This window comes from Mastomys coucha, unplaced genomic scaffold (genome assembly GCF_008632895.1).
Source record: "Mastomys coucha isolate ucsf_1 unplaced genomic scaffold, UCSF_Mcou_1 pScaffold22, whole genome shotgun sequence".
Classification (NCBI taxonomy): Eukaryota; Metazoa; Chordata; class Mammalia; order Rodentia; family Muridae; genus Mastomys; species Mastomys coucha.
The window spans coordinates 231004399-231013845 of record NW_022196905.1 but is presented as its reverse complement, the minus strand read 5'-3'; positions in this window follow the sequence as shown (position 1 = coordinate 231013845).

Genomic DNA, 9447 nt, shown 5'->3' with positions numbered 1-9447 from the left:
AACTAATAAGAAGAGATAAAGTGCAACACTTCATTCAAATCAAGAGAGCATGCAATCAAGAAGACAGTGCTATTTTAAATATATATGCTCTAGACTTTGGTGCACCCAGTTTCATTTTAACATATACTACTGAATTAAAAGATACAGATTAACAAAAGGTCATTAATAGTAGGTGATTTCAATAGCCCATTTTCTCCAATAAACAGATCATCTGAACAACAACAACAAAAAGACCAAGAAACATCAGAATTAATTGACATCATATATCAACTGAACTTGACAGATATCAACAGAACATTCTAACCAGACAGACACACACACACCAAAAAAAAAAAAAAACATTCTACACATTTTCTAAAATAGATCATATCCTGGCACACACACACACCCACACACACACATCTTTACAAATTAAAAAAGATTGAAATAACTCCTTGTAGTCTTACTATAATGTAATAAGACTTAACATCAACTGCAAATAAACTTGTAGTAAATACACAAACTCATTGAGATTAAATGATTCATTACTGAATGATGAATGGGTAAAATAAGAAAGCAAGAAGTAAATAAAAAATTTTCTGTAACTAAATTAAACTAAAAATACAGCAGAACAGAGCTTCTGGGAGTCATTGAAAGCAGTCCTACAAGGGAAACTTACAATTTCAAGACCTATATTAAAAAATCAGAATGAATATAAACAAATGACTTCATGCCACTCAAAATTTTGAAAAAAAAAAGTACAAGCCAAATACAAACCCATTCAATGGCAAGAAATAATAAAATGCAGAGCAGAAATAAAAGAAAAGAAAAGGAAAAGAAAAAGAAAAGAAGAGAAATTCAGCATGAAGAACCAATGAATCTAAGAACTGATTCTTTGAGAAGATAAATGTCATTGACAGACACTTGTATCAGCTAACCAAAAGAAAGAAAGAGAAGACCCAAATTAACTGAATTAGGAATGAACTTGGAAATATTACAACAGACACCACAGAATTTCAGAGTATTATCAGGGAATACTTTAAAAATCTTGTACTCCATTAAGCTGAAAATCCTAAATAAGATGTATGAATTTATAGATTCAGCCAAATGACCAAAATTAAACCAAGAAGTCAACAACATAAACCTAAAGGAGATTAAAGTAGTAATAAAGAGAGCCTTCCAAAAGGGAAAAATGGGAAGAAGGAAGGAAAACAATTGAGAGAGAGAGAGAGAGAGAGAGAGAGAGAGAACACTCACAAACTCCTTCTACAAAGCTAGCACTGCTCTAATAACCAGACCAGACAAAGATACAACAACAACAACAACAACAACAACAATACAAGCCAACAAAGAAAACTACAGGCCAATATCCCTGATGAACACAGACTAAAAATGCTCAAGAAGAAAACTTGCAAACATAATACAAACATGCACCCAAACTAATATCATAATATCCAACATGGCCAAGTTGGCTTTATTCCTAAAGTGCAAGGAGGGTTCAACACACACAAGTCAATAAAGGAGTAAGCCACAAAGATAGGCTTAAAGACAAAAGTCACAGAATCATCTTAATGGATGCAGAAAGAGCCTTTGACAAACTCCTGTGTACCTTCAGGATAAGAGTCCCAGAGAGTCTAGTGCTGATATCCCTTAACATCATAGAAGCTATATGAAAGAAACCCACAGACAACATCATCTTAGATGGAGAGAAGCTTAAAGCAATCCCTCTGAACTCAGGAATGAGACAAGACTGTCCACTATCCACCCCTTTTCAACATTGTGTTGTGCAGCAATAAGACAAGATAAAGCAATGAAAGTGATTCAAATTGGGAAAGAAGTCACAGTACCTCTATTTGTAGATAACACAATACTATATATTGGTGACCCTAAAAATTCTACCAGAAAACTTCTAGAAATTGTGAACAATGTCAGCGATGTGGCTGAAGACAGAATCAACTTGCACAAATCAACAGTTGTTCTCTATACTGACAACAAACACCCAGAGGAAGAAGTTATGGAATACTCACATTCAAAAAACTTCAAAGGAAAAAAATATCTAGAAATAAACCTAACTAAGGAAGGGAAAGACCTCTACAATAAAAGTCTTAAACCCTGAAGGAAAAGATAGACAAAGACACCAGAAAATGTGAAGACACCTCATGCTCATAGATTGTGAAAATGACTATTTTACCACAGCTACTTACAGATTTAATACAATCACAATCAAAATTATCATCTCATTCTTCACAGAAATAGAAAAATAATTATCCTAAAATGTATGTGAAAACACAAAAAGTCCCTAGATAGCCAAAACAATTCAGACAAAAAACAAAACAACACCAGCCCCCAAACAAAACAAAACAAAACAACACCCAATGCTCGAGGATTCCAGAACTTCAGATACATTACAGACCCATAGTAACAACAGCAACATAGTACTGGCACAAAAACAGACATGTAGAACAATGGAACAAAATTGAAGACCCAGACATGAGTACATAGAATCTCAGGCATTTACTATTGGATAAACATGACAAAAACATACGCTAGAGAAAAGAAAGCATCTTCAACAAATCAAAGATCTAAACATAAAACTGAAACACTGAATCTGGTAGGAAAAGAAAGCATAGGTTGTGTCCTTCATGATAAGGGTGTTGGAAAGGTTGGTCTGACTAGAGAACTACATTTAACTGCGAATCAAGGCTTACAGCTGTCAACTGGGATGTCATAAAACTAAAAAAGCTTCTGCATAGATAAAGAAACAATCGAACTTATTTGGGAAAAAAAGTCCATCAAATGGGAGATAATCTTTACCAGCTATTCACCTGACAGAGGATTAATATCCAGGATATAATATATAAAGAGAAAATGAAGAATCAAAATGATAAATGACCCATTCAAAAAATAGGTCTGCATCCTGAACAGATTTCTCAATAGAAGACAATATCTCAAAGGGGTGGAGAAATGGCTCCACAGTTAACAGCACTGGCTGCTCTTCCAGAGGATCTGAGTTTAATTCCCAGCAACCACATGGAAGCTCATAATTGTCTGTAGCTCCAAGATCTGACACCCTCATATGGACACGCATGCAGGCCAAACACCAATGCACACAAAAAAGACAGAAATATCTCAAATGCGTTTATCATCCCTGGCAATTAGGGAAGTGCAAATCAAAACAACTTCGAGATGTCATGTTACCCCAGTCAGAATGACAAAGACGAACAAGACAACCAACAGAAAATCCTGGCAGGGCTGTGGGAAAAAGAGAACCCTCGTTAGCTCTTGGTGGGATTGTAAACTGGTCCAGTCACTCTGGAAATCAGGGAGAATGCTCAAAAAGCTAAAAATAAGTCTATAATATGACGGACCTACACCACTCATTGCCAGGTGCCCAAAGAACTCAACACTCTACTCCACAGACACCTGCTCAGCCATGGTCATTGCTGCTTTAGTCACAATGGCTAGAAAATGGAATCAACCTAAACATCCTTCAAATGGGGAAATCGATAATGAGAATGTGGTGCATGGATGCTACAGAACGCTACTCATTGGTCAAGAGAAATGAAATCATAAAATTTGCAGGTGAATGGATGGACATAGGAGAGATCATGTTGAGTGTCGTGCTAAACCAGAAAGACAAATGCTGCATGCTCTCTCATGTCTCATCATTTGGAGGCTCCGAGCTCCAAATCTGCAGATGTCAGTACATATCCTGTAGTAACTACAGAAACAAGAAAAATGGATAAGAGATTTGACAGGAGAAACGGAAAGCAGGGGAGGCAGGGGTAGGAAGGAGAAGGGAGGTAAATATAGAAGTGGGAGGAGAGTAAACTAACAGTACAGTTGTCTAAAAGTCATAAGGAACTATTTACCTACAAAAACCTGTAATACACATAAGTCTGTGCATAAATATACATATATAGTTTAAATGATTTTTTTTCTCATCTGGGATTGCAATATACCCTCAAAAAGCCAAAGACCACCTAATAAAAACTCAACACTAGTCATGAGAAGCCATGTTTTGAGTTGTTAGCCAGGGCTGTCCCAGAGGTTTTCAAAACATTCAAGCTATTGCTATTGTGTTTGGATACACACACACAACACACACACAACACACACACAACACACACACACACACACACACACACACACACACACACACACACACACAGCCTCCTGCTTCCCAGAGGTAGAAGTTAAGTATTTATTGCTAAAGATTCCATAAAAATCAGACATAGGGCCTACAGGCCACTCAGCTGGAGCTGACCTGAATGCCTGAATGCCTCTTCCCCATGGACTAGTTTCCATAGTACCAGAAGGTATCATACAGCTTCCAAAGCAGGGAATGAACCAAGAGTCCACAGCAAGGACCAACGTGTCATGATAACCTGGAGGGTGCAGTAATGGCATGAATATATTTGTGGTACCGAACAGCTCTCTGCTTGGACATAAAAGCCATTCAATATAGGAGAATTCATGCCTGTACTGGAAACCTAGTTGACTACTGAGGGCTAGTGAAGTCAAGATCTTGGAGAAAAATCTGCAACTTCCCCTTCATTAAACCAGAATAACATTATAACTATACTAAACATTTATTCTTAGACCCACAGATAGGTGTAGTCCTCATTCCTCATCAAGAATATCTATCTCTCTTTGCAACAGACAAAATTCTTTTCAGAAAACCCAAAGCAATCAAAATCCTGAGTCATGGAGCCCAGTCTCAATAGATACAAAACAATTTCCACACCTAAGGCTCAGGGTACATTGTAGAAATGGGGGCAGAAAGACTGTAAGGGCCAGAGGACTGGAGCTTTTCTGTGAGACTATCTCTTAGTAATGTCAGAAGCCATATCCATAAAGGCTCACCAAATGTGGACAGTGGAAACAACATGAGGCCTCAACCCTACCCAAACAACTATGGGCAACTGAGGAACTGAGAGTAGGAAAAATAGTTTTCCCTAGGGAAAAAGCACACCTATTGGTTGTCTGGTGCAAGGTGTCAGCTCTGAAGACATACATACGATTAACATTATATGGTTTCATTTAGGAATACACACACAAACACATATAATGGATGCAATAACAATTAGTGAAAAAATAATCTATGAATTTGAAAGAGAGCAAGGAGTGATATGTGACAGGCAGGCCTGGAGGGAGAAAAGGAAAGAAGAGGAGAGGAGAGGAGAGGAGAGGAGAGGAGAGGAGAAGAGAGGAAGAAATGAAGTAATTATACTATAATCTCAAAAAATACCTTAAAGGATATTTATTAAGCACATAATCCTAGAGTCTTAGTAATATGGTACAGGCTACTGTATTCCAGTGAAGGCCTCATGGGAGATGGCTTCATAGTGGTAGTGTGTACAATAGGAAGGATCATGTAGCCAGACGGGACCCCAGATGGGACCCCAGATGATGATTTAGGAGCCAGGCTCAGGTTGACATTCCCTCACTCTCACAAGAACTCACCAAGGCATTTCATTCTGAGAGCACACCCTCAAAGACCTAAGGGTCTCCCAAGAGGCCTATCACTTAAAGGTTCTTTGTGTCTCCCCTTTCATTGCCACGCTGGGAACCAAGCTTCCAACCCACAAATCCTTGGGGGCAACCTGCATCCAAGCTGCAATAGCACCTTTTGGAACCTGTATCAGCTATTGATTATTGGAGTCATGCTGTGCAACGAAGCACCTGAAACATGCTTGATTAAAAGACGATACGAATCCTTGAGGAGTCTGTGGGCTTAGTGATTGATTCGGGATGAATGAGCAGTAAAATTGCTCAAGGACAACAGCTGAGTCTCCAGCTCCTGAAGGGAAGCCTCAGCCAGAGCCAGTTCAGGTTATACCCGATTTTATGCTATCACAAGCCTTAGAGGATTCTAGGGGACCCAATAACCATCTCTGTGTAGGACACACTGGGAAACTTTAACTGGTCATCTGGCAAAGGAACTGCTGTGGTTGGTGGTCAAGGAGCAAGACCATGATTGGCATTCCTTCTGATCTCCACTCAGATCAGCTGTTCATCTACTGTTGGTTGTGGGTCAGGACCATTGGGAACCTGTAGTCACTCATCCCCAGGGCTCTCTGAGCATCTTCTCTACCCTTCCCCACCTCTGCAGAAGTCCCTCTGCTGCCTTTGCCCATCCCACATGTACCTTTGCTAATGCATCATGACAACCTGTGTCAGCATTAATACCACATCCTAAACTCACATCTTTGGCACTGAAGGACTCACCCAGATCCTTACACTGGACCCGTGTTTGGGGAATCTGGATTATTTCTTTTAACCTGTTCCTCTTCCTCTTTTATCATCTTGGTCAACTGTACCATCATCCACATGTACACATGTGGTCCAAAGGCCCACAGGGACTGGCACTATTAGGGAGTGTGGCCTTGTTGGGGGAAGTGTGTTTCAGTCACTTTCTACTGCCTGCCCATCTGGATGTAGAACTCTCAGCTCCTTCTCCAGCACAATGTTGGCTGGTGTGCCACCATGCTTCCCACCTTGAGGATAAAGGACTAAACCTCTGAACTGTAAGCCAGTCCCAGTAAAATGTTTTCCTTTACAAGGGTTGTCGTAGTCATGGTATTTCTTCACAACAGTAGAAACCCTAACTAAGACAACACCCTAAACATTTCATAGTCATCCTCATCCTTCCTGGTCTCAGCCTCCATCAGCCATTATCACATTCAACTAATATAGGCACAAAATCCATTCCCTTCTCTCCAGCTCGACTATTGCTGCCATGTGGGTCTGTGTGAATCAGCTTCTCAGTGCTATCACAAGATATGTGGGATAAAAGGCTGACTTTAGTGCAGAGTCTCAGAAAGTTTGGCCCAGCATCTGCTGGCTCCATTGCTCTGAAGCCTGTAGGGCAGGCAGAACATCATGACGAAAGCACAAGGAAGAACAAAGTACTCATTCACCCTTGGGTGACCTGGAGGCATGGAAGGGCTTGCTTTACAACAAAGCTATGAATGAACCCAGCAGTAGATTAATCCATGCAAGAGGCCATAGCCCTCAGAATCAAATCATGTCACAAATGCCACATCTATCAATGCTGTTGCTGGGGGTCATGCCTCTAACACAGGACCCTTTGGGAGACATTTCAATTCAAAACTTTAAATGGGTCCTAGGTATCTCACTTCCTGATGTCAACATTGGTCTCCTCAGAGAATGCCCATTACTTTACATCCTGTTTCACCTCCTTTTTCTCCAAATAATCCACAAAGTGAGAATCATCATCTTTGTGTACTTGCTTCCATCTGTCTGTCTGCCCTCTTACCTCAGAAGGTGAGCCTCATGGAGGTAGAGGGCTTGGTCTACTTTGACTAGGACTAGGTCATCTCCACCACCTAGTGTCAGAAATGGTTAATGAGGAGGAAGTTAATGCCAAAGGGATGTAAGGGGTGAGTCAGGTCTTGCCATGATGACCATAGACGCCTCCTCTTCCTCCACTCTGTGGACCAGTGGACCGTCATCAGAACAGTATAATACACCCTAGGTACCATTGTAGCTCAATGATTGTGGCTGAGCAGAAATTATCTGTGGAGTCTGACTCCAAAATTCAAGGATTCCTGTCCACCTGGGAGGAAAACCAGCGTGTCTGGGACTTCTGTATCAGCTGTTCTTTCCAGTCCCAACTGGCCAATGGGGAAGCAGTACTGTTCAAGGCAGGGCCACATAAACTGCATTTCCTCCTCTTTGCACACAGAGAAATATTTGCAAGCCACATTCTTTCTGAAGATGATAGTGTAGTGAGAATCGCAGTGATAATTGTGCCCTTTTCACCCACATTTCGACTCATAGAATAATGAACTAGTTCCCAGCTCAATCTCACCCTTTGTTTTCCCTTTGCAGCCCCCTCAACAGAATCTTCTAGGGTTACTGGATCTAGCACAGATGTCAGCCATATGCACCATCATGTCATGTATAAAATGGGAATAATGATGGTCCCATGTCATGATTACCATCAGATTAAGTGTCATAAATGTAGATATGCACACCTATATGCATATATAATGAAGTGCCTTGTTACCGTCACACTAATTATATTTGTTAATTGAGGTACTACTGTATTTGGAAGGTGGGCTAGGCAGTTCTTCATGAGTCTCTCATTCTTACCCTGAGGTCAGTGAATTAGGCTGGGAATGAACTCTTCCCAATGATGGCTATATAGTTGAGAAAGCAGAAACACACAGGTAGTCAAGGTCGACTGTGTATCAGTCACCTTCTACCACTTCTATTGACCAAACACATCATGGGCAGGTAGGGAGCTCTGTGCTCTGCCTGTTGGGAAGAACTCCACTGGAGAAGGCTCAGCAGGGAGGGTGCAGAATAGGAGTCATCCGTGCCACTGATTTATCTCATTGAGTATCATTGCCACGGTTGTTATTACATAAGCTCTCTGAAACTAAATCATCCAGACCAGGGTGGTCCCCACCTCTAACATCTCCAGGAGTGATTCTGAAGTAGCAGGCTCCTTAAGGGGATCCGATCCCATTTTCAATCTGAGGTTCAGACTAACCTGGGACTCTGAGGAAAACAGTTGCAGTCCTGGGCCATTTGTGTCCTGGAGATTCTGGGTACTTCTCTGGATGCTGGGCTCTGGCAAGAGCATCCTAGTGATGGAAAGGTAGGGAGCAGCCTTCTAATGAAACTCTTGCTTTATTTTCAGTCTGGAGGAGTGGCCACACAGGGCCACACCTTTTCCATAGAGGGCATGAGGGCCTTGTCATTTTGCTCTTAGGGGGCCCTCCTCACTCTGGCGTGGCTGGCAGGCTTGACCCATGTCTTCGCTCCATCTAATATGTCCTGCTGCTTTTTGCCAAAGCCCACAGGCACTGGTCCCTAAATGGCTCACAGCTCAGTGGTAGAGGCTTGCCTGGTGTTTCATTTAGGAATAATATTGCTGGGAAGAGACACCATGACTACAACAACTCTTATAAAGAAAAGCATTTAATTAGAGCTGGCTTACAGTTCAGAGGTTTAGTCCATCGTCATCATGGTGAGAAGCATGGTGGCACACAGGCAGCCATGGTGCTGGAGAGGTAGCTGAGAGTTTTATATCCAGATGGGCAGGCAGCAGAAAGTGACTGAAACATATTTCCCCCAATAAGGCCAGACCTTCTCCAATAAGACCACTCCTCCTATTAATGCCACTCCTGATGAGTCTATGGAAGCTCTTTTCATCCAAACTACACACCAAGCATGCACACTGTCACAGGGTTGATCCAAGAACCACACAAAACATTTGGATAAGACTTCATGGTATAACCCCGGCACTTTGGGGACAGAGGTAGGATGATTGCAAGCTCAAGGCCACCAGACCTATGAAGCTAGATACTATCAAACATGAAACAGCACCAAATTATCCCCTTGAACTCCAAAGTCCACCGCCCTGCCCCTTCTAGAAAAGCCAAAAATGATCAAAAGCTATGCCAGGAGTGTGGAATGGGAAGGTGTCATGTG